Source organism: Sebastes umbrosus, chromosome 5 (genome assembly GCF_015220745.1).
Source record: "Sebastes umbrosus isolate fSebUmb1 chromosome 5, fSebUmb1.pri, whole genome shotgun sequence".
In the NCBI taxonomy this organism is placed as follows: Eukaryota; Metazoa; Chordata; class Actinopteri; order Perciformes; family Sebastidae; genus Sebastes; species Sebastes umbrosus.
The window spans coordinates 33,480,840-33,502,419 of record NC_051273.1 but is presented as its reverse complement, the minus strand read 5'-3'; the positions used below and the strand labels follow the sequence as shown (position 1 = coordinate 33,502,419).

General features: G+C 41.6%; 3 long non-coding RNA genes across 3 annotated transcripts in view; 2 read left to right on the top strand and 1 right to left on the bottom strand.

The window, feature by feature from the left end:
* The window catches only part of LOC119488140, a 76,178-nt gene that overhangs the window by 31,941 nt on the left and 22,657 nt on the right, over positions 1–21,580 (bottom strand). The window contains exon 3 of the long non-coding RNA XR_005206879.1: positions 8,627–8,670. This is a non-coding gene — a long non-coding RNA (uncharacterized LOC119488140). The remainder of the gene's footprint in view (positions 1–8,626; positions 8,671–21,580) is intronic.
* LOC119488142 overlaps positions 1–21,580 on the top strand; it is a 34,762-nt gene that overhangs the window by 12,030 nt on the left and 1,152 nt on the right. The window lies entirely within an intron of this gene.
* On the top strand, positions 3,558–21,573 carry LOC119488141. The gene is made up of 3 exons (XR_005206880.1): positions 3,558–3,698; positions 10,152–10,156; positions 21,562–21,573. It is a non-coding gene; the product is annotated as an uncharacterized LOC119488141 (long non-coding RNA).

Genomic DNA, 21,580 nt, shown 5'->3' with positions numbered 1-21,580 from the left:
CGGCACCGCAACATTCTACAAGTCATTTAATTGTCGCTGCGTGATGGGCGTGACGCGCTACAAATAAAATTGAGCTGGTCTCAACTTTTTTTCAGCACGCAAAGATGCTGATGAGTTGCATAATAATGTTTTCAGCTCACTTAGCAGACACTTAGCAGTCTTTGCTTGTTTGTGCAAAGTCAACTGAGAACATTAGGCCAAACGTACAAAGAGCTGAACCGGGGGCATCTGAGTGGGTAAAGTTGTGTATTATATGTAGGCCTATGGGAATCCAAGAGGGTGAATACACTGCGCCTTTGTGAGTGTATGTGCATTATCAAACATATCTCTACATTAAGAAACAACTAGTGTGTTGGATCCAGAGCCCTGTCACAGCTCCGTCATTGGTAACAGGAGTCCACATGTGCACGCGCACGCGCACGCGCACGCGCGCGCGCGCGCACACACACACACACACACACACACACACACACACACACACACACACTACCTTGTATCCCTGAACCACATTCCCATACTGTATCCCCACCATTCATCTGATGTGAATCAATAGCTCAGTTAACAGCGCAGGACCGAGTTCAGTGACAGCACTTGTACTCCCAGCGAGAGAGGAAACACAGGGACACATTCAGCGCGGCACAGCTAATCACCATTAAAGGCTTACAAGAGAAAAGTAGAGGAACAGGACAAAGAGAAGGAGAGGGAGGGAGGGTAGGAAAGACAGGGAAAAAAACAAAAAAGGAGAGAGGCCGACAATAGGAGAAAGTTACAATAGGGCATCTGTTCCAGTGTTGAACAGCAAGAAAAAGCTGAGACTGTAGCAGCAAGAGAGCTGGCAGGCATGTTGATAGGCACTTTTAAAGTTGCACTGGGCAAAGAAGTTTCTATGAAAATCCACCTCTCCTTTCATGAAAGATGCAATAAGACAGAGTGACTTCCTTCCTGTTGGGTTACAGGTGACAAAAGCCTGCGAGAAATGACAAAATATGAAACTGCGTAGCATCTAAATGGGGAGCCGATTGATTGAAAAATCAGATGCTGGCTATTGCCAGAAGCCCCGCGACCATGAATAGGATAAGATAATGGATAACGGATGGATATTGCCAGAAGCAGTTAACTTAACGTTTGTCTCGTTGATTGAAGAAATATGTCCGATTTGACAGTTACTGCTATGTTATAGGTCAATTTACAACAACCTGTACGGCTCTGTCCATCTCATCTACACTTTGATGCCATTTTTGTGCCAACTTTTATGTCTGTAGATTGGTTAGATGGCATATTTTGAGTCTGTGGCAATATATATAATCATATAAATCATAATATTAGCACTCACTTTTAGCATTTCATTTCGGTTAAGTCCAGTGACGACAAGAAAACCTGTCTGTTTTTTGCTTCACCAGTTCTACCAATAATGTAATTTATTCTTTATAGTAATCTTTAAAAGGTCCCATATTGTAAAAAGTGAGATTTTCATGTCTTTTATATTATAAAGCAGGTTTAAGTGCTTTATAAAATACTGTTTAACTATCAAAGCGCTCAATATACGGAGAAATACACACAGCCCGTATTCAGAAATTGCGCGTTTGAAACAAGCTGTCAGGATTTCTGTCCATTTGTGATGTCACAAATATACAATATTTAGACCATTACACGGTTTTAAACGTAAACATTCTAAATGTGTCCCAGTTTGTTTCCTGTTGCAGTGTATGTAAATAACATTAGCTGACAGGAAGTAAACATGGACCCAAACTGTTGCCTAGCAACTTAATTCCGTTGCAATTCCGTTGAAATGCACCAAAAGAGAACGTTTAAAGGTCCCATATTGTAAAAAGTGAGATTTTCATGTCCTTTATATTATAAAGCAGGTTTAAGTGCCTTATAAATACTGTTAAACTATCAAAACGCTCAGTATATGGAGAAACAGACACAGCCCGTATTCAGAAATTGTGCGTTTGAAACAAGCCGTTAGGATTTCTCTCCATTTGTGATGTCACAAATATACAATATATAAAGATCATCACATGGTTTTAAACATAAACATTCTAAATGTGTCCCCTTTTATTTCCTGTTGCAGTGTATGTAAATAACATCAGCTGACAGGAAGTAAACATGGACCCAAACTGTTGCCTAGCAACACAATTCTGTTGAAATGTGCTAAAACGGAGCATTTCAGACAGATGGTAAATACAGGTATATTCAGGCAGAAAATAATAATTTTTTGAACATTACAGCATGTAAACATGTTCTATTAGAAACACAAAATACAAGTGTGAACTTGAAAATGAGCATGATATGGGATCTTTAGGCTTGACTCTCTCTTGTACATTTGTGACATGTGATTATTAAATGAGGCTAGAGCTGAAAACAATTCCATATTTCACAAGAAATATATATATATATATATATATATACTTTTTTTTTTTAATTTGTTCAGTAAAGTATAGTTTGCACAACAGCCAAAATGGCACAACAATTGACAGCTTCAGTAGAACAATAGTATCTAAATCTTCCTTCACACACATTTAATTCCACCTCACACACAAACATTATGGTACATTCTATGCACATATGATTACGTAATATAGTGCAGACCACACAAATACACCCAACTACAAAGTTGATAGTGCTCAGTAGGTGGCCCTCAGATACTGTTGGTGCTTCTAAAACAGAAGTTATTTACCATACCTCTCCTCCTCGCTCTCTTTCTCTCATCCCCTCCATCTCTAAATGTTTAGCTATGTGAAATGGATCTCACACCATCACAATGGGGCTGAAAATTAAAACAGGCGACGCTCGATTGGTCACTAAAGATAAAACACTTTGACTGGTGCTAAATTAGGAGCGTTATCAGAGAGCACAGAAAAGGAATGTGAACACCGAAACACCGTTGATTTAATTCGAGCAGCTCAGCCTCAGTGGGAGACGAGCTGCGCTTTGAAATTCAATATTCAAAAGCTGTCCCGGAATAACAGCAGCCATTGTGTTGAATTTGAACAGAAAAGATCAGTCGCATGATGCGGAAAGATCATATTGCTTCTTGAGCTGCCTGCCATTAATTTGACTCGACTGCAACCGTGATCCCCGAGCACAGCATTTAATGCGAAATGACAAAATATTACAACCGGTTCTCTCAAATGTCAGCAATCTTCCCCAGTGCAGCTCACAAGCCTTTGTATGCCTGCAGCTTTTGGAGTAACTCAGATATGGATTAGATGGCAAAACTCCACATATGAGAGACTAAGTAACAGCTTAGCAACGATTTGACACGGACTAGATGTTGATACGACGGCCTGCAGCAATGCTGAACCTATGTAAATATTAGGGGTGTCCCCGACTAAGAATTTACTTCGTCAAATCTGATCGGTCAAGTTTTGCCTAGCGTCGACTGATCATCGAATCCTGTTTTTCTTTGCTCATTGTTCCATATTCGCATTTGCCACATTGGCTTCCATTTTTCAAAGCAATTTTAAAGGGACACTATGTAAGAATCAGAAATTGCATGTTAAAAGCGACACCTGTGGCCGTTAAGTCAACGACATCAGCGTCCTGTTGCTCGCGCTCGCTCTAAATAGACATGAACGAGCATCGCTCAAAACAGTGAGGCGACACACGTCAGCTAAAACCACAATATCACTCTATATTTCACCTGCTTGGCAGTAATGTTATAGCAGACCAAATAAAGGTCTCTCCAAGAATCAGTGCTGATCATAGTGTTGGCTTTTCCAGGGGAAGACAGGGGAGACACCGGAGTTTTGGTCGGAGACGATAACGTTTCTCGCAGCGGCGCAGCAGTTATTTCTGCACAAACGTCCACTGTACATTCTCTAGATATTCTCAGAGCTAAACTAACTCTTCTGCAGAGTGTAGTGTGCGCGCATGCACGTGAGAGGTGGAGCAAAAGAGCAGGTGAGAACGAGCGCAATGTGTGAGTGAAGGCAAGCAGGCAGAGGAGCAGAGTACAGCAGAGACTCCGGCCCTGGAGACCAAAGCAACGGTCTCCCCCGCGTCCTCCGACTGCGGCCAACACTGTTTAACAGACGGGCTTCACTAGATAGAACTTTTCGGTTTTGGTGCTTCCCTGTAGTTTGTGTTGGAGTCTGAGTCTGAACAGCGTAGCCACACGCGAGCGCGCATGGGACACCGACCCGCAATGATTTATATGTGTAAGAAGTTACAAACAGTCCCTTTAAGTAAATTTAGACATTCGGCTCCCCCGTATAGCCATAATGGAATTATCTTTGTTTCATTACCACATTTTCTCACCACTGCAACAATTCGCGTGACGGCGTGTCACGAAAGCCTATCAGCATTGAGATTCTCCTGCTGTCGTCACTGACATCCTGACGTCTTGGGGGCAAACTTATTGTGGCCATTTGCAGGCACCCAGAGCTAATGAAGTTATGGTAAGTGTTAATGGAGCAGCTACAAACGTTAGCATAGCCTGGCACTGATCTATCCGAATTCCATAAAAAAAAAAAGCATTTAAATTTGTTTTTTTGCTTGTCGTCTTGTGGACAGAGCTGACAAAGCAGGAATTTAGACTTTTTACAAATCAATATTATTATGTTATTATTTCAGCATCATTTTGAGACGTTTATTGCAATTAAATCAAAGCACAATCTGTTTATTTGGGGTTCATACCGCAGTAGCGACGTGTGGCTGCTAGATACAGTCAGTGTATGTGAATACAGCTCGCCGCCGGGTGACGTTATGAACCCAGACACAACGGTATTTGTTTTTTTCCAACATATCTGGGACTTCAGCAACATGTACAAAGCAGCAACAGTGGTTATTTCTTCCATTGGTTGATGGTGCAAAATGGTGGAAAGAAATTGTTGGTAATGTTATCTATGTAGATAAGCTCCTTTTCCTCTCCGGCACGTCTAGCATGAATGAACACAAATGGTACCGGTTGTTCTGACTCTTTTAGGTTTTAGGCTACCTACCTACTCGGCTGACGCTAGAGAAAGACTGTCGTTGTTAAGTCGACTTATGACCAAGAAGAACTGCAAAAGTCTACACTGCAAGCTTTCAGCCACAGTAGTGGCGCCACGTTCAGATGCGCGTAGGCAAAGCTCAGAGCCACTCACAGTCACTGTAGTAGCAAATGAAAGAACATACACTTTAAAGCTGAAGTAAGTGATTGGAGCGAATTGGTAAAAAAAAGTTATTTTTATAAAACGGTCTCTATATCTTGACAGTAGTACATGAAACAGGTAACCTGAAAAAAATCATGTTTCTCTGTGTCCTCCGGTGCTCCTAACGGCATCTGCAAGATTTCACAGACCCGAGGAAAACAAGCAGTAAGAGCTGATCTGAGGTCTGCTGTCCAGCTGCTGTCTATGAGAGCCGGCTGTCAATCACTTGCTAACTCCAACCAAACGGTCAAACTAGGCAGCGCTGATCAAATATGAATCAATATTATGTTACGTTAATGCCTATTTCTCTCCTCAAATGTTCTCAGAATCATCTTGTAGTGTACTGTTTAGCTGTAAAATGAGAAAGTTTGTGACGGCGCCGCCATTATGAAATCTGGTGAAGGAACGCCAATTTCCGGTCACATGACCGGAGCACATCCAATAGGAACGCTGTCTCAATTAAATGACCTGTGATTGGTCAAAGTCTCCCGTCACAGGCTAGATTTTTTAAAGCCTGACAACAGAGCCATGAGGAGGAGCAGAAGTCTAGTTATCTCTCAGAACACTTGAATTACAATATGCTGAAAGGTTATTTTGGAATTTTTGCCCAGTGATGCCAAAAATATACTGCTAATTAATAATTAATTACGGTCCACCAAAATAACAGAGCAAGTTGTGCTGGCAGTAGGAGACAAAAGACTCAAAAACAGGCCTGAAAGGCATCCGGCGTAGACAGCTTGTCAGTGTGATGTACTGATTCAATAAAGGACTTGGAAGTCTCTTTGATGTTGATTATTGTTATCTGAAAGTTTAATGAAAATATGTGAAGAAAATGTTTTTTAACTTGCATTACACTTAACATATCAGTCAAACCAGTAGACCAATAATATGTAGAGTAACAAAATGGGGCAGAAATGGGCCTCTGTCAGGGCAACAGGCGTTTTAAAGGTCCCATATCGTGCTCATTTTCAGGTTCATACTTGTATTTTGTGTTTCTAATAGAACATGTTTACATGCTGTAATGTTCAAAAAACACTTTATTTCCTCATACTGTCTGCCTGAATATACCTGTATTTACCCTCTGTCTGAAACGCTCCGTTTTAGCGCATTTCAATGGAATTGCGTTGCTAGGCAACAGTTGGGGTCCATGTTTACTTCCTGTCAGCTGTTGTTATTTACATACACTGCCACAGGAAACCAACTGTGACACATTTAGAATGTTTACGTTTGAAAACGTGTAATGGTCTAAATATTGTATATTTGTGACATCACAAATGGACAGAAATCCTAACGGCTTGTTTCCTCCGAACTTAAACCTGCTTTATAATATAAAAGACATGAAGACATGAAGTCATCAAGCCTATTGCCAGATGGCCTAGAATGGATTGGCCGTTCAGGAGTCTTCCCGAACTTCCCGACGGCCAGCCCACCCCCTGCTCTGCACCTCTTTTTCTCCACTTCACTACATAAAGGACACACTATACTTCCTGCATTGGCACTGAACCTTGGGGTTTGGATGTAAATCGTGAGGTGTGTAATTATACAATATGAACAGAATTCAAAGGGATACTGTGCCAAGGTATTACCACACAGTAAAAGCTGGAGAAAGCCCCCTAGGGGCTTCACTACAGATGAATATTATGTCTGAGTGAGTGAGGTCAGGACATGATGAAAAGCCATGGAAGCCAAACGTATCCAACTTATCCAACTCCTCTTCCTTTCAGTTGTTTTTTTTTTTCTTTTTCAGCAGGGCAATGGCAGCAGAATGTCAGCAGCAGTGGCACAAGCATGATTCATCTTCTTTGACATGACCTTCTCAGTGAGACCAAGGAAACCAGACAACAGCAAAGATTTGTACAGAGATGGTATAACATTTGGGGGGATCTATTGGCAGAAATTGGAATATAATATTTATGTATTGCATTTAATGTATGTATTCTTTAGTGTATAATCACCTGGAAATAACAATTGTTGTGTTTTTTTTCGTTACCTTATAATTAGCCGTTTATATCTACATAAGGAGCGGGTGCTCTTCCCAGAGCTGGCCGCCATGTTTCTACAGTAGCCCAGAACAGATAAACCAAACGCTGGCTCTCGAGTGGGCCATACGAGTTTTCATGTTTTCGCGTCGGCCACCATATTTATCCTACACCAGGGTTCAGCAACCTTTACGATTAAAAGAGCCATTTCAGGCAACAACAACAACAACAAAAAATCTGTCTGGAGCCGCAAAACATTTGAGCATTTTGACGAAGGTAACACAGTTTATAGTCTAAGTATATAGTACATAAGTCTAATGCAGTGAGGGCCAAAGAGACAATGCACTACGGAGTATTAGGGCCACGTTGAGGGAAAACAAATTTGAGATTTCCAGAAAAAAAGTCATAATATTACGAGAATAAAGTCATACATTACGAGAATCTTTTTTTATATAACAAGAATGAAGTCATAAGTTAACAAAAAAAAAGTTGTAATATTACGAGAATAAAGTCATAACAGTACGAGAATAAGTCGTAATATTACGAGAATAAAGTTATATTACACGTAAAATTAGTACTTTATAATAGTATGACTTTATTCTCATAATATTACGACTTTTTTCTCGTAAACCTATGACTTTATTCTTGTAATATTATGACTTTATTCTCGAAATCTCAGATTTTTTTTTTTTTCCTCAATGTGGCCCTAATACTCATACCGTCGTACATGAGACCTACAACAATGACACATCAAAATTTAAATGTAAACAAAAAAGTTATTCATTTCCATTTTTAAAAATCCACAGGGAGCCACTGAAGAGGGGCTAAAGAGCCGCATGTGGCTCCGGAGCCACAGGTTGCAGACCCCTGTCCTACACCCTCGGCAAATGGGAGAGAAGTTTCAGTTGGTTGCAATCTGCAACCTCACCACTAGATGCCGCCAAATCCTACACATTGCTCTTTTACGCATGAAACCAAAAGCAAATTACATTCTCGCCACAATTAAATACTTATCCACATACAAATCTAGAGTGTAAAAAGCTAAAGAGTGTACAACACAATGAGTCAACACTAACCAGTGGCGGGAAGAATAAGGAGCTGACAGCTTAAATGCCACCGTTTTCGTTTCTGGTTGCATAAAGGAAGACTAAAGCAAGTATGTTTCTGTAATTGTTAAAAATAGAAGACCTTTCACTGACATTGAAAACCTCACTAAATAAGAAAACTTCTTTGCATGAAATGAGAACCTAATCTGGGTTGTCAGGCTTGAATCCACCCCCCCCCCTGTATCCTCCACACATTTACTGTTCACAGCACAATCTTAACTGCAGACTGTTTCCAGCTGAGTCTGCTCTACCTAATCTTTTCCTGGCAGGGGGATGCTAGCTTTAGTGCACGGAGCAGGTATTTGCATTTAAAGACATCGTGGTCATTTCACAAAAAAATATTTTAAGTAGGAAAAGGTGAAGAAAAGAGTGACATTGAGAAGAAATGAAGGCTTTTGTCTACCTGCAACCATCCGGGATAACGAACTCGGTGTAATGGCAGCACACCTGGGTGACAGGAATGACAGAGGAAAATACATCAGAACACTGAATGCCAAATACTGAATTCATCAGCTCTGACATCAATTCAAGCCCACTGGGTCAGAACAAGACCTTCTGGAGTCCTGATGACGATCCAATGAGGTCAAAGCATGTTGATGAATTCCCTATGTACCATATGAGTCATTACACTGTAGAGTAGATATGACTCAGGCTGACTCAGAGGCTTAAAGCTGAAAGGTAAGACATTGTAAGTGCATTACTGGCTCGTCAGTCTTCCCGTGGTTTCTTTGTCACCGTCACTGTATGAAAGGTTGAATGTGATTTTGTTGTGCATATACTAGCACTTAAAAGATAATATCCTAAGGCTGCATTAAGTCAAGTCAAGTCAATTTTATTTGTATGGCCCAAAATGACAAATTTGCCGCAGTTGGTTTTACAATCTGTACAGGATACGACACCCTCTGTCCTTTACAGTACGACCCTCTCATCGGATATGGAAAAACTTAACCAAAAAAAATCCTTTTCACAGGGAAAAAAATGGTAGAAACCTCAGGAAGAGCAACAGAGGAGGGATCCCCCTTCCAGGATGGAGAGACGTGCAATAGATGTCGTGTGTACAGAGTTACAACATAATAAAAATACAACATAGACAATCCATATGACAAAAAATAATACGTTTAATGTGAACATATGTGAGAAGGTGGATCCAGGAGGATGTCAAGCAGCTTCTTGGCGTCCCCAAACAGATAGAGCGAGAGCAACACGACCCCCTCTCCACGCCAGATACGTAGAGGCGGTGCAACACAACCTCCTCTCCACGCCAGATAGATAGAGCCAGCGCAACACAACCTCCGGACGCCAGATAGATAGAGCCAGAGCAACACGACCTCCTCTCCACGTCAGATAGATAGATAGAGCCAGAGCAACACGACCACCTCTCCACGCGTCTCCATAAGTCGATGTTATTGGCCACTCGGAAGGTAGAAGAACTTTACAAGCTGATAGCTAAGCTAAACTAAGATAAGAATGAAGATTGGGAAATTGTTGCAGTACAAAATAGAAAAGAGTGCAGCTATATAGAGTGCAAATATAAAGTATAACATATCAATAAGGTGCTAATTCAAAATACACAATGCTAAAAATAGAACGGGTTAACGGTAAAGATCATACAGTAGATATGTATGAGGTGGCATATAGCTATATATGTAAGTACAATATCAAAGCGCCTGTAAGTGTATATGGTTCTTTCAGAATGTTAATGATGTTGCACATTATATCCCATTATGTCAGTTTCCTCTTGTAACATGCATAGTGTCTTTTCAAAATGAATTTCCAAGTTCACAGGAAACATATAGTTTCCAGTTGTTACATGCATACAGTGTCTTTTCAAAATAAACTTTCATCATAGCTTTATTTAGTTTTTAGGTTTACTTACACAACAAAAGTACTTGGCTAGGTTCAGCAAAAGATCGCGGTTTGTGTTAAAGTGATTGTTTGTTATGTGAAATAACTACGCTTGTTATGTAACTGGCGTTAATTAAGCACATAAGTTACGTAACAAAACTAAGGTAAAATAGGTCAATGTTGACTCAGTTTCACACAGGACACAAACAGCGGTCTACTGGGTGAAAGCCCTGTGTTTGTTTGACCCATCTATCCTCCCCGACTTCCTCCCTATGCAGACTTTCTCGCTCTTTGTACTAAACCCGGTGTGTCTCACACAGACGCTAAAGGGTGTCTCGGTATCAGACGCAGTTGGGGCGCTGAACACGTGTCGGTATTTGAAGAGAAGGGAGTGAGAACGGGACAGAGCCGGCTTTCCCAATGAGCTTGTTGAATCTGTCGGCGTTGACAGCCCTCACATTATGGTTTTAACGTTTTGAACAATTGCCATTATAACACATCCAACAGTTACAAAGTAATATGGAGTTATGTTTTTAGCCACTTGGCAAAAGCAAGTCCAATATTCACTCTCCTTTTAGCTTTGTTTTTGGACTCCACCAACTCCTGAGAAATAGAACTGGCTCATTAGCTGCTAAATGTTCCACTATTTTCACTAGCTAGTCGCTAACTGTGTCTGTCTGCTGCTTAGTGCCGGGCAGGTGCAGTCGATTTGTGGCAGCATTTTTTTCACTGAAAACAGCTGCCTGATGATTCTCTATAGGTTTGTCACCACAAATGATCCCTTTTATATGCACATATAGCTACAGTATCCAAGGTTGATCCACTGTTGAAAGAAAATATTAATTTGTCCAACTTTAAAGCACACAGTCGCATGGTGACCTCAATTGCAATAGTGAGAGTGATATAATCCGTCCATTTATCCATCCATGCATTCATCCAATAAGGCTGTGACCAACAGCAATGACCCCTGACAACCACAGCCTCCTTAAACACCCACCCAACACCCCAATCATGCTGTTACACATGTACAAACATACATGCATAAAATCACATTACTATCAAACCATCACAATGATGGTAATTTGCGCTGGCTGTCAGACAGGTCTTGGTCGGAGGCGTCAGCGGCCTGTCATCATGATCGCAGCACTGTGAAACATGGCACAGTGTGTGCAGCCTCCTAGCAACTCTGGCTGGATATTACTGAGCTGTTGCATGTCCAATTAACCCAATGATATCATATCATGGCTGATATGGTCTGTATGAAAAACTTATTACTTACTGGGGGAACGCAACAAGCAAGCCAAGTCATAGTGCAACAGTTGACTCATGAAATGAAGCACATATGAATGTTCAGCAGCACTTTTTCTCATTGTGTCTCCAATCTGTGTGTCTGATCACAAAATCACAGCCAAGCCTCTAAGCCCCGCGGCATGATGCAGTCGAATGACCAAATCCCTTATCTGTTATTATATTATATAAGTCACAATTTAATTAAAGAAGCAGTCTGTAGGATTCAGTGGCATCTAGCGGTGAGGTTGCAGATTGCGGCCAACTGAACACCCCTCCGCCCACCACTCCCTTTCCAAGCATGTTGTCCATTCTGGGCTACTGTAGGAACATGACGGTGCAACATGGTGAACTCCATGAAGAGGACCCGCTCCCTATGTAGATATGAAGGGCTCATTGTAAGGTAACGAAAACACGATTGTTAGTTTGAAAACATAGTTATGAATATTCCTTAATCCTACACGCTGAACCTTGCAGGCACTTCTCTTTCTACCAGCAATGTATTACACCAGAGTTACAGAAATCAAACTAGAATGGCACTCGGAGAGCGCAGACCTCCGCCAAGTTTATGTTCAGATCAGCTGTACGTAGCGGAGCATCGTAAAGCACTTCATTCAAACTGGACATAAACAAAGTAAAACTCACCTAAACCGTCGTCGTTACTCTTTCCAACAATCACCAAGTGTGCTTTGGTCCAACTCAACTGTAATTTCACCGAGATTAATGCTAAAAAACGCCAAATCTACAGTTGTTCCCCCCCGCCCCCCGCTCTCTCTCTGTCTCTCATCTCTGAAGGAAAGAGGCGGGGTTATGCGTCATCAACGCCTCATCAGTTACACTGCGCATGTGTGATACCCAGAGGCAACCAAAATCTAATGGATTGTTAATTGTGCCACACGTCACCCCTCCAAAAAATTTCATTGAAATCCATCGTAGACTTTTGGAGTAATCCTGCAAACGGACAAACCAACAAACTTAGCCAGTGAAAACACAACCTCCTTCCTAGGCGGAAGTAATAATTTTAAAAGGTTATCAATGAATTCCAAAAGGCATATCTTTAACAAAGTCTCCTTGAATTCAGATCATCTTTTTCATTCACCTTTACTCAAATCCAATGACACAACAGTGAACACAACGATTCAAACATACAGCAAGCCTCATCATGCAGCAGCTGGCTTGTTTATTAACAAATGGATATTTGTTCCTCTCCTAGTGCAACTCTAAAATCCTTGATGGGGGACAAAGCTCATCGTCCTCGCTCCATGCAAAAAAAGCATTCTTACACCTGGGACACACAGGGAACGTTAGCTGCGTCTGGCGGCTGCGTGTGGCGGCTGCATGTGGCGTGGTGGCTGCGTGATTCAGGCATTGGGTGTTCACACCAGCTGTGTTTCAGAATTCAAGAAGAAAAAAAACTCCCGTCCCTTGGTGGCCTCGAACCACCACCCTTTCGGTTAACAGCCGAATGCGCTAAACGATTGCGCCAGACAGCCAACGAGCTCAAGCACGAGCAACACGATGCTGACTTTCGTTGACTTAATGGCCACAGGTGTCACTGTTAACAAGCAATCTGTGATTCTTACATAGAGTCCCTTTAATACATCATGGTTTAGAGACCAATCCTCGTGCAGAGGGGCGGACTAAACCATTTTTCGCCTTTTGTAAGGGGTGAGAACTCAGAGAGCCTCCACTATAAAATGTTTTTGATACAGTCTCTCATATTCAGCTAATTTTTATTAGACACTATTAGCTTATTAATAAAAAAAATACATATAACCCTCCACCCCATTGGGGTCTGAATTTCAACACCCCTGCATGAATAGGATTGAAAAAAAAAAAAATATTGTGTAATAATTTGGCACTGAATTCAGCCAAACACAGTGATCTGTTGGTGCCAAACGGCTGCAGATGGGAGCTGTATCATTACTGTAAATGAAAGCTTTTGTTGCCTTGATTTACCACTGGTTCTCATCTCCCAGCTAAGGCTAATCTCTGCCTCCTCTCTCTCTCTTTCTCAATTCATGCTTCACTTGTGAAGCATTTTGTAGTATTTCCTCAATGCTTCTGTATAGATTATTATGATTCCATGATCCAATTTTTTTTTTGAGCCGCATAAATAAAATAATTCGCATCAAATTGGATATGCGACCACGTAACGTTGTCGCTGTTGACAGCGCTGTCACAGTGTTCCTCCGACGCTTTATCATGAGCGGCCCACATTCATCTCCTAAAAAATGACAAAGTGGATCTCACATTGAAGTGACAACTAGATGACATGTGACACAATGAATATTGCTATGGAAATGAGATTTTTTTTGATATGTAAAAACAGGGGCATTCTTACTGGGGAAAAAAATTGTATGAATGTGCTGTTATTGGGTCTGTTGGGTACCAGTGTTCGCCTCCTGCTGAGTCGGCTGTCTTGCAAAGCTACAGCCACATCATTAATAATGCAAGACCGGGGTCAGACGGTGTCATTGATCCGCCTGTATGTGCATGTGTCTCGGGCCGTGTGTATATATTCGAGGAAGCGTATACAGCACATGTGGAAGCTAGTGTGTGGTTTTGTCGTTTTTGTACCGTGTATGTGTGTCTGTGTCTGTGCTAGAGGGGCTTGTCTGAATGTCAGCCGTAACGAGCGAGTGGCTGCCACTGCTGCCAGTGGCACCGCTGTGGTCTCCACGGCAACCCCTGTTTAAAAGGCTGCTATGCTACTCTAAGGAGACACTGAGGGCAGGTTAGCATTATGGGATGTCGAGCTGCACAAATGGAAATAGGTCTGCTACATCTGATAAGAGCCAATACATCTCTGTTTTCACTTTCAACATGAACATAAACTATTCCTGTTTTAAAGGTCCCATATCATGCTCATTTTCAGGTTCATACTTTTATTTTGTGTTTCTATTAGAATATGTTTTCATGCTGTAATGTTAAAAAAAAACACTTATATTTTCCTCATACTGTCTGCCTGAATATACCCGTATTCACCCTCTGTCTGAAACGCTCCGTTTTAGTGGATTTCAACGGAATTGCAACGGAATTGCGTCGCTAGGCAACAGTTTGGGTTCATGTTTACTTCTTATCAGCTGATGTTATTTACATACACTGCATCAGGAAATAAACTGGGCCACATTTAGAACGTTTACGTTTAAAACTGTGTAATGGTCTAATGGTCAATATTGCATATTTGTGACATCACAAATGGACAGAAATCCTAACGTTTCAAACACACAATTTCTGAATACAGGCTTTGTGTATTTCTCCGTATATTGAGCGTTTTGATAGTTTAAACAGTATTTATATAGCACTTGTACCTGCTTTATAATATAAAAGACATATGGGACCTTTAAGCACACAACTTAAAGACATTTATCCATAACTTTCACACCAGCTAACGCACACACGCACGCACGCACACACACACACACACACACACACACACACACACACACACACACACACACACACACACACACAAACAGACACACACACACACACACATTGAGTTTCTCCCTTTTATATTGGGAGCTGCATTCTTGTTTTATTATCTGTTATTTTCTTTTTAATGTAATTTGTCTTATTTGTCCTGCAGAACAAGAAAGCTGCCGTAAAACATTTTAAAAAGGGGCCTTCCTCACAGGCGTAATTAATAACATTAACGATAGCTGCATTCAGTTTAGGCGCTCGCACACCATGCAGAGAGCTCTGGTATTGTGCATGCTGGCTCGCTGACATTGGATTAACTGGGACCTAAAAATGGGAATGGCACCATCATTAAATTTACTGTGCTTTTCCTGCTATGTCAAGTTAAAATGTCTACCATGAGACAGGTCTATTGAGTGAATTCAGCAGAGCAGTGAAGTTAATCAAGTAGTAGTAAATGGAGAAATGTAATTTATACTTCTACGTGTACATTTCAAACATGTTCTACATTTTTTTTTTCTCGGTCAACTCATCCAGCGTGCCTTTTCACAGAAGTTTATCGATCTTCAAACGGAGAAACAGTTTGAAGTACAGTAAGCAGTATGATAGGGAGGCTTTCGGAAATGATACTCAATACTGTATAAAAGGCTTTGGTGTTACATACTTGAAATAGCAGAAGCCTGGTTGAAAGCATTTTATCGTTTAACATCACAGCATGGTGCGGCAACTTGAGTGCAAAGAGCAAAAAACAAACTCTCAAAATTGTGAACATTGCAGGGAAAGTTATTGAAAAGTCAAAAAAAGAAGACAAATTTTGGTTATTTGTGATTATAATTCTCATTATGAATTAATCTGTAATAAGCATGTCTTTTTTTGTTAATCTATTAATTATTTAGTATTTAAAAAGACCAAAATATTGAAAAAATGCACAAGGTAATTATAGGTAAAAATTACTTTTTTTTTTTCAAACAACAGTCCAAAAACCCAAAAGATTCACATTACCATGGTATAAAAATCACATTTGTGAAGATGCAACCAGAAAATGTTTGGCATTTTTGCTTTATAAACAGTTAAAGCTGAAGTAGGCGAGATTGGAACAAATATGATAAAAAAAAATGCTATTTTTATAAAACGGTCGCTATATCGTGACAGTAGTACATGAAACAGGTAACCTGAAAAAAATCATGTGCCTCTCTGTCCTCTGGTGCTCCCAAAGGCATCTGCAGGATTTCACAAACCGGAGGAAAACAAGCCGTAAGAGCTGATCTGAGGTCCGCTGTCCAGCTGCCGTCTATGAGAGCCAGCTGTCAATCACTCGCAAACTCCGACCAAACGGTTAAACTAGGCAGCGCTGATCAAATATGAATCAAAAGTGTTCTTCAAAAACATTAGTTTTTTCTTGTATTTGTTGAAATTCACTTTACATCCTGTCAGCAATCAATGAATCGAATGCTCCGACAAAAATAGAAAAAAAATATCCAGTATCTCTGGCTGTGGCAGGACTGTAACCAGCTCTGTCTGCATGCCTGCCTGCGTTCACTTACAGACATTACCACATCTGCTAAAACAGAGAGAGGGTAAATACAGGTATATTCAGACAGACAATGTGATCAAAAAATAATGTGTGTTTTGTACATTAAAGCATGTAAACATGTTCTCGTAGAAACTGAATCTGAAAACGATCATGATATGTTTTTCTTTAAGTCACACGCTGACATCAACAATCACTGCTTACGACCTTCAGAGCTATTGTGCAGCTTTTACAAATGGAACAGCTGAATCTGTAGCACAGATCTTGCAACAATAGAAGATTGCTTTAGTTCTGTGGCAGAATGAGGAAAAAGGGCAGAGGGACGATGAGTTCTGGGGCGGTGAAAGAAAGGACGTTGAGAAGGAAAATGAGGCAGTTTTCTTTTTGCCTCGTCAAGGTCATTAAATAACTCACACTCACACACACACACACACAAGCTACCACGCATGACATCACACACAGCATGGTGAACAATAAGGTCCCAGTAAAGGACTGAAACAAAGTGGGGAAATAGCCAGCAGTCCCAGACCACATCAAAGAAAACGAACAGGGAACTGTGCACACACACCCCTCAGTACCTAAATTCTCCCGACTGTGCCGGAGACACCGGTACGCTGTGATATCTTCAAAAGAAAATGGATTCAAACAATGCCCGTTGTACTGTATGTGTCTGCAGGGTATTGTCTGCCGCACCAAATGACAAATATTAATTTTCATCAAACAATTCGCCCTCTATCTCTCACTCCCTCTCTCCCCCTGTGTGTGTGTGTGTGTGTTTCTCTTGGCCTTTTCTCAGCTGCGGGCCCCTGGGATACAATGGGCTGCTATTTGAAGCCCAGGACCTAGTTTCACCGCTACCATGGGCCCTGTCTTAGATGCACAATTTAGAAAAAGAAAAAGAATGACACGGCGGGAGAAAAGAGACAGAGATAGGAGAGTTTTTTTGTGACTGAATTTAAATTGTGCAAAAGTACAGTTTGAGGAAATGTCCCCCCCCCTCCTGGAACTCTCCACGTCAAATTAAGTGAAATCAGGTCAATCAGATCAGACAGACCTCTGTTTTTCATTTAAAAAAACATTTAAAGCAACAGAGGTGAGCCGTGTGATGAGTTGCTGACCTATCCTGGGTGTGTGCCTGCCTCCTTTTTCCCAATGCATGCTGGGATACAACTCCAGTCCCACGTCACCCTGATGCACCGAGGCATCCTTTAGCACCTGTATGAGATGTACCGGGCTTTCAACTAACTCCAATGTAAACCCATCACTGTCATTATTAGACAGTCAGAGCAACTGACATAGTACTCTGCTCAGGGAGGGTGGGAGGTAACATTGAGGTTTTACCTTAGTTTTGTTACCGTACTTAACTAACGCCAGTTACATTTCTCAGGACTTGGTTGAGTCCAAAAACAAAGCTAAAAGGAGAATGAATATTGGACTTGCTTTTGCTAAGTGGCTAAAAAACATAGCTCCATATTACTTTGTATCTGTTGGATGTGTTAATGGCAGTTGTTCAAAACGTTAGCCGTAATGTGAGGGGCTGTCGACGCCAACAGATTCAACAAGCTCATTGGGAAGGCCAGCTCTGTCCTGGTGGTGGAGCTGGATCCTTTGGTCTACCCATTCTCACTCCCAACTCTTCAAATACCGACACTTGTTCAGCGCCCCCCTCTGCATCCGATACCAGCGCACCGAGGCATTCTTTAGCGTCTGTATGAGACACATCAGACTTTCAACTAACTCCAATGTAAACCCATCTGCGTCATTATTAGACGGTCAGAGCAACTGATGTAGTGCAAAGAGCGAGAAAGTCCACATAGGGAGGAGGTCGGGGAGGATAGATGGGTCAAACAAACACAGGGCTTTCACCCAGTAGACCGCTGTTCGTGTCCCGTGTGAGACCAAGTTGACATTGACCTATTTTACCGTAGTTTTTGTTATGTAATTTATGTACTTAACTAACGCCAGTTACGTAACAAGCGTAGTTATTTCACGTAACAAACAATTATTTTAACCCAAACCACGAACTTCGCCTGAACCTAACCAAGTAGTTTTGTTAAAGTAAAAAGGTAAAGGAAACCTACGCTGGAAGTTTATTTTGAAGAGAGACTTTAGGCATGTAACCAGAACTGTACATTTACTGTTAACAAAGAAGTTTATTTTCAAAAGACACTATATATATATATATATATAACCAGTGGAAACTGACACATCATCCATGACACGTCCAAAACTAACGCTAGAGGGGTACCTAGATTATAGTTTGAAGCTAAGGGCCACTGACCAAGCTGCTGTATTAGACAAGTTGGGAGTGAGAAGGTGTTGCCTATGAAGTGCTGCTGGCAACCACCTCTGCAGGCGCTGCATGTGCAGCAGTCCCAGCTGCACCACCGGATGTGCATCCGCCATGAACCCCAGTGCCTGCACGACGATCAACGCCATCACCGTCGCACCCTGCCAGTTTGCAAACCGCCTACAGCAGGGAAGTGTATCTGACAGAGGAGCCTGCAGCCTGCACTTATCAAGCACGACCCCTCAGATACTCCACCTATTAGTGTGGCAGGGGGCCACTCTTCTTCTCTCAATTGATCGCGAACCCCAACTTAGTTAGGTGTAAGATCAATCGGGCCACTCGGAACATCGCTCATTCTCTGTCCATCCATTCTGTTGTTAACACACAATGCGTCACCACTCCCTGTAAAATTGTGTTAGAGGTCGAGAAACCAGCTGTGATGCAGCACCAGCTACAAAGCTGTGATATCCTGTCTCCCAGACCCTACATAAACGGAAGGCTCAATGGGGGGTCCGACACGGAAAGGACTGAACCGGAAATGAGGTCCCTGAATGCACCGCCGGCAGCAGCGGACAGTGTTTCATCCCTCCCAGCTCCTGTGTGGAGATCGGGAGGACGAGCATGGAAATGAAGTCATCATCACTGGCACCGTGCTCCTTTCTTCCGTGTATGGTAGATGAAAAAAAAAAAACAGACATGAGAGGTTAAACTGGACTGATATGTATTTCCCGCCGAGGTAATACAGTCAGACATCCCATTGTTAATCCAGGGAACGATTTGTGCGGGTCCACCTATGATAACACCGCAACGACGGCCAAAACGAGGGGTAGGAATTGAAACACACTGAGCTAACTTTGAGGTCCTTGAACGCCTCATAGCCACTCATCGCCTGTGATGTCATTCAAAGCCGCTACAGCCGGGCGAGGTGTGCTTTCTGACAGCATCACGCCGGTTATAGCGTTCATGAATGGACGCGGCCTCACGCCACCGGCGCTGTCCGCTTACGTTAGCATGATCGTGCCGGCCCACTGCCTCCTTCACAAGAGGTGGGGGGTGGATGGGCGGTGTGTGTTTGAGTGCTTTAACACCGGGCAGCCATGAAACTTCACACTCGGTTCTGGCCGAGCTCAGCATGACGCCGTCCGTGGGGAGCCGGGAGATGGGGAGAGGGGGAGGAATGTGCTCTTTGAAAAAATGTAACTTGATGATGTCAAAACAGCACTGAATGCTGTAAACATTCTCAGTAACTCATGTAACAACGTCTGATACATGTTCATGAGATTTTAAGAAAGCGCTATTAGGAAGATATGACCCATATAATAATGAATTAGTATACTGAATAATATTAATAATAAATGATAAGATAAACTAGTATTAGGCGTAATAATAATAATAATAATAATAATATGAGAATAAAGACAGTCGATAATTAAAGGCACCATATTATAAAAAAAGTGAGATTTTCATGTTTTTTTTTATTATAAAGCAGGATTAAGTATCGAACGCTCAATCCACAGGGAAATACACACGGCCCGTATTCAGAAACTCTACATTTGAAATAAGCTGTCAGGATTTCTGTCCATTTGTGATGTCACAAATATACAATATTAAGACCCTTTACACAGATTTTAAACGTAAACATTCTAAAAGTGTCCCAATTTATTCCTAGTTGCAGTGTATGTGAATGTCATCAGCTGACAGGAAGTACACATGGACCCAAGCTGTTGCCTAGCAATGTAATTCTGTTGCAATTTTGTCGCAATTCCGTCGCAATGTGCTAAAACAGAGCGTTTAAGACAGAGGCTAAATACAGGTATATTCAGGCCGACGGTATGAGGAAAATAAGGGTTTTTTTAACATTACAGCATGTAAACATGTTCTAACATAAAATACGTGTTAGAACGTCAAAATACATAATTATGATGAAAAATAAAAACTCAACAGTATTTCATGGGGTATTAAACTGATTGTAATTTCCCTGTGCCTGAGAAATGATAATTATGTGACGTTTGCTGTATATATGCTGAATTTATGACCCCCACCCCCACTCAGTCACTTCATTCATCTCGGTTGGATGTGATCGCTATCCAATGTGAAAAAAACTAAGTGCATCCAAGAGGCGTTCGAAATGGATTGAAACCCAAAGTCCAGATGTTTAAATGTTGTAAATGCATCTGTCTCTCCCAGACACATAAGTAAAGTTTACTTCTCCAAACTCTTAGTAGTGTATGCGTCAGTAAGCAGTCTGTGGAGATATCCTCCACGGGGTCTGTCTCATCTGTACCCTTACTCCCATGTGGAGGATCAAATACAAGCTGCTGTAGCATCTATAAGATCCCTGATCAGTTCAATCACTTAAAGCTGCAGTAGTCAGTATATTTTTGGCATCATTGGGCAAAAATTCCATAATAACCTTTCAGCATATTGTAATTCAAGTGTTCTGAGAGATAACTAGACTTCTGCACCTCCTCATGGTCTCCTCGGGAGACTTTTACCAATCACAGGTAATTTCAGAGAGAGAGCGTTCCTATTGGCTGTGCTCCAGTCACAAGAAATAGGCATTAACGTAACATAGTATTGATTCATATTTGATCAGCGCTGCCTAATTTGACCGTTTGGTCGAAGATCGCGATTGATTGACAGCCGGCTCTCATAGATGGCAGCTGGACAGCAGACCTCAGATCAGCTCTTACTGCTTGTTTTTCTCCGGTCTGTGAAATCTTGCAGATGCCATTAGGAGCACCGGAGGACACCGGAGGACACCGGAGGACACAGAGGCACATGGTTTTTTTCAGGTTACCTGTTTCATGTACTACTGTCACGACATAGCGACCGTTTTATAAAGATACCTTTTTTTTTTAATCATATTTGCTCCAATCTCGCCTACTTCAGCTTTAATAGTCTCTGTGGGTGAGAGAGCGGCGTGAGTTAGAACCTGTGAAGATGATAGCTTAAAAAATAGCAGATCTGATCAGTGATCT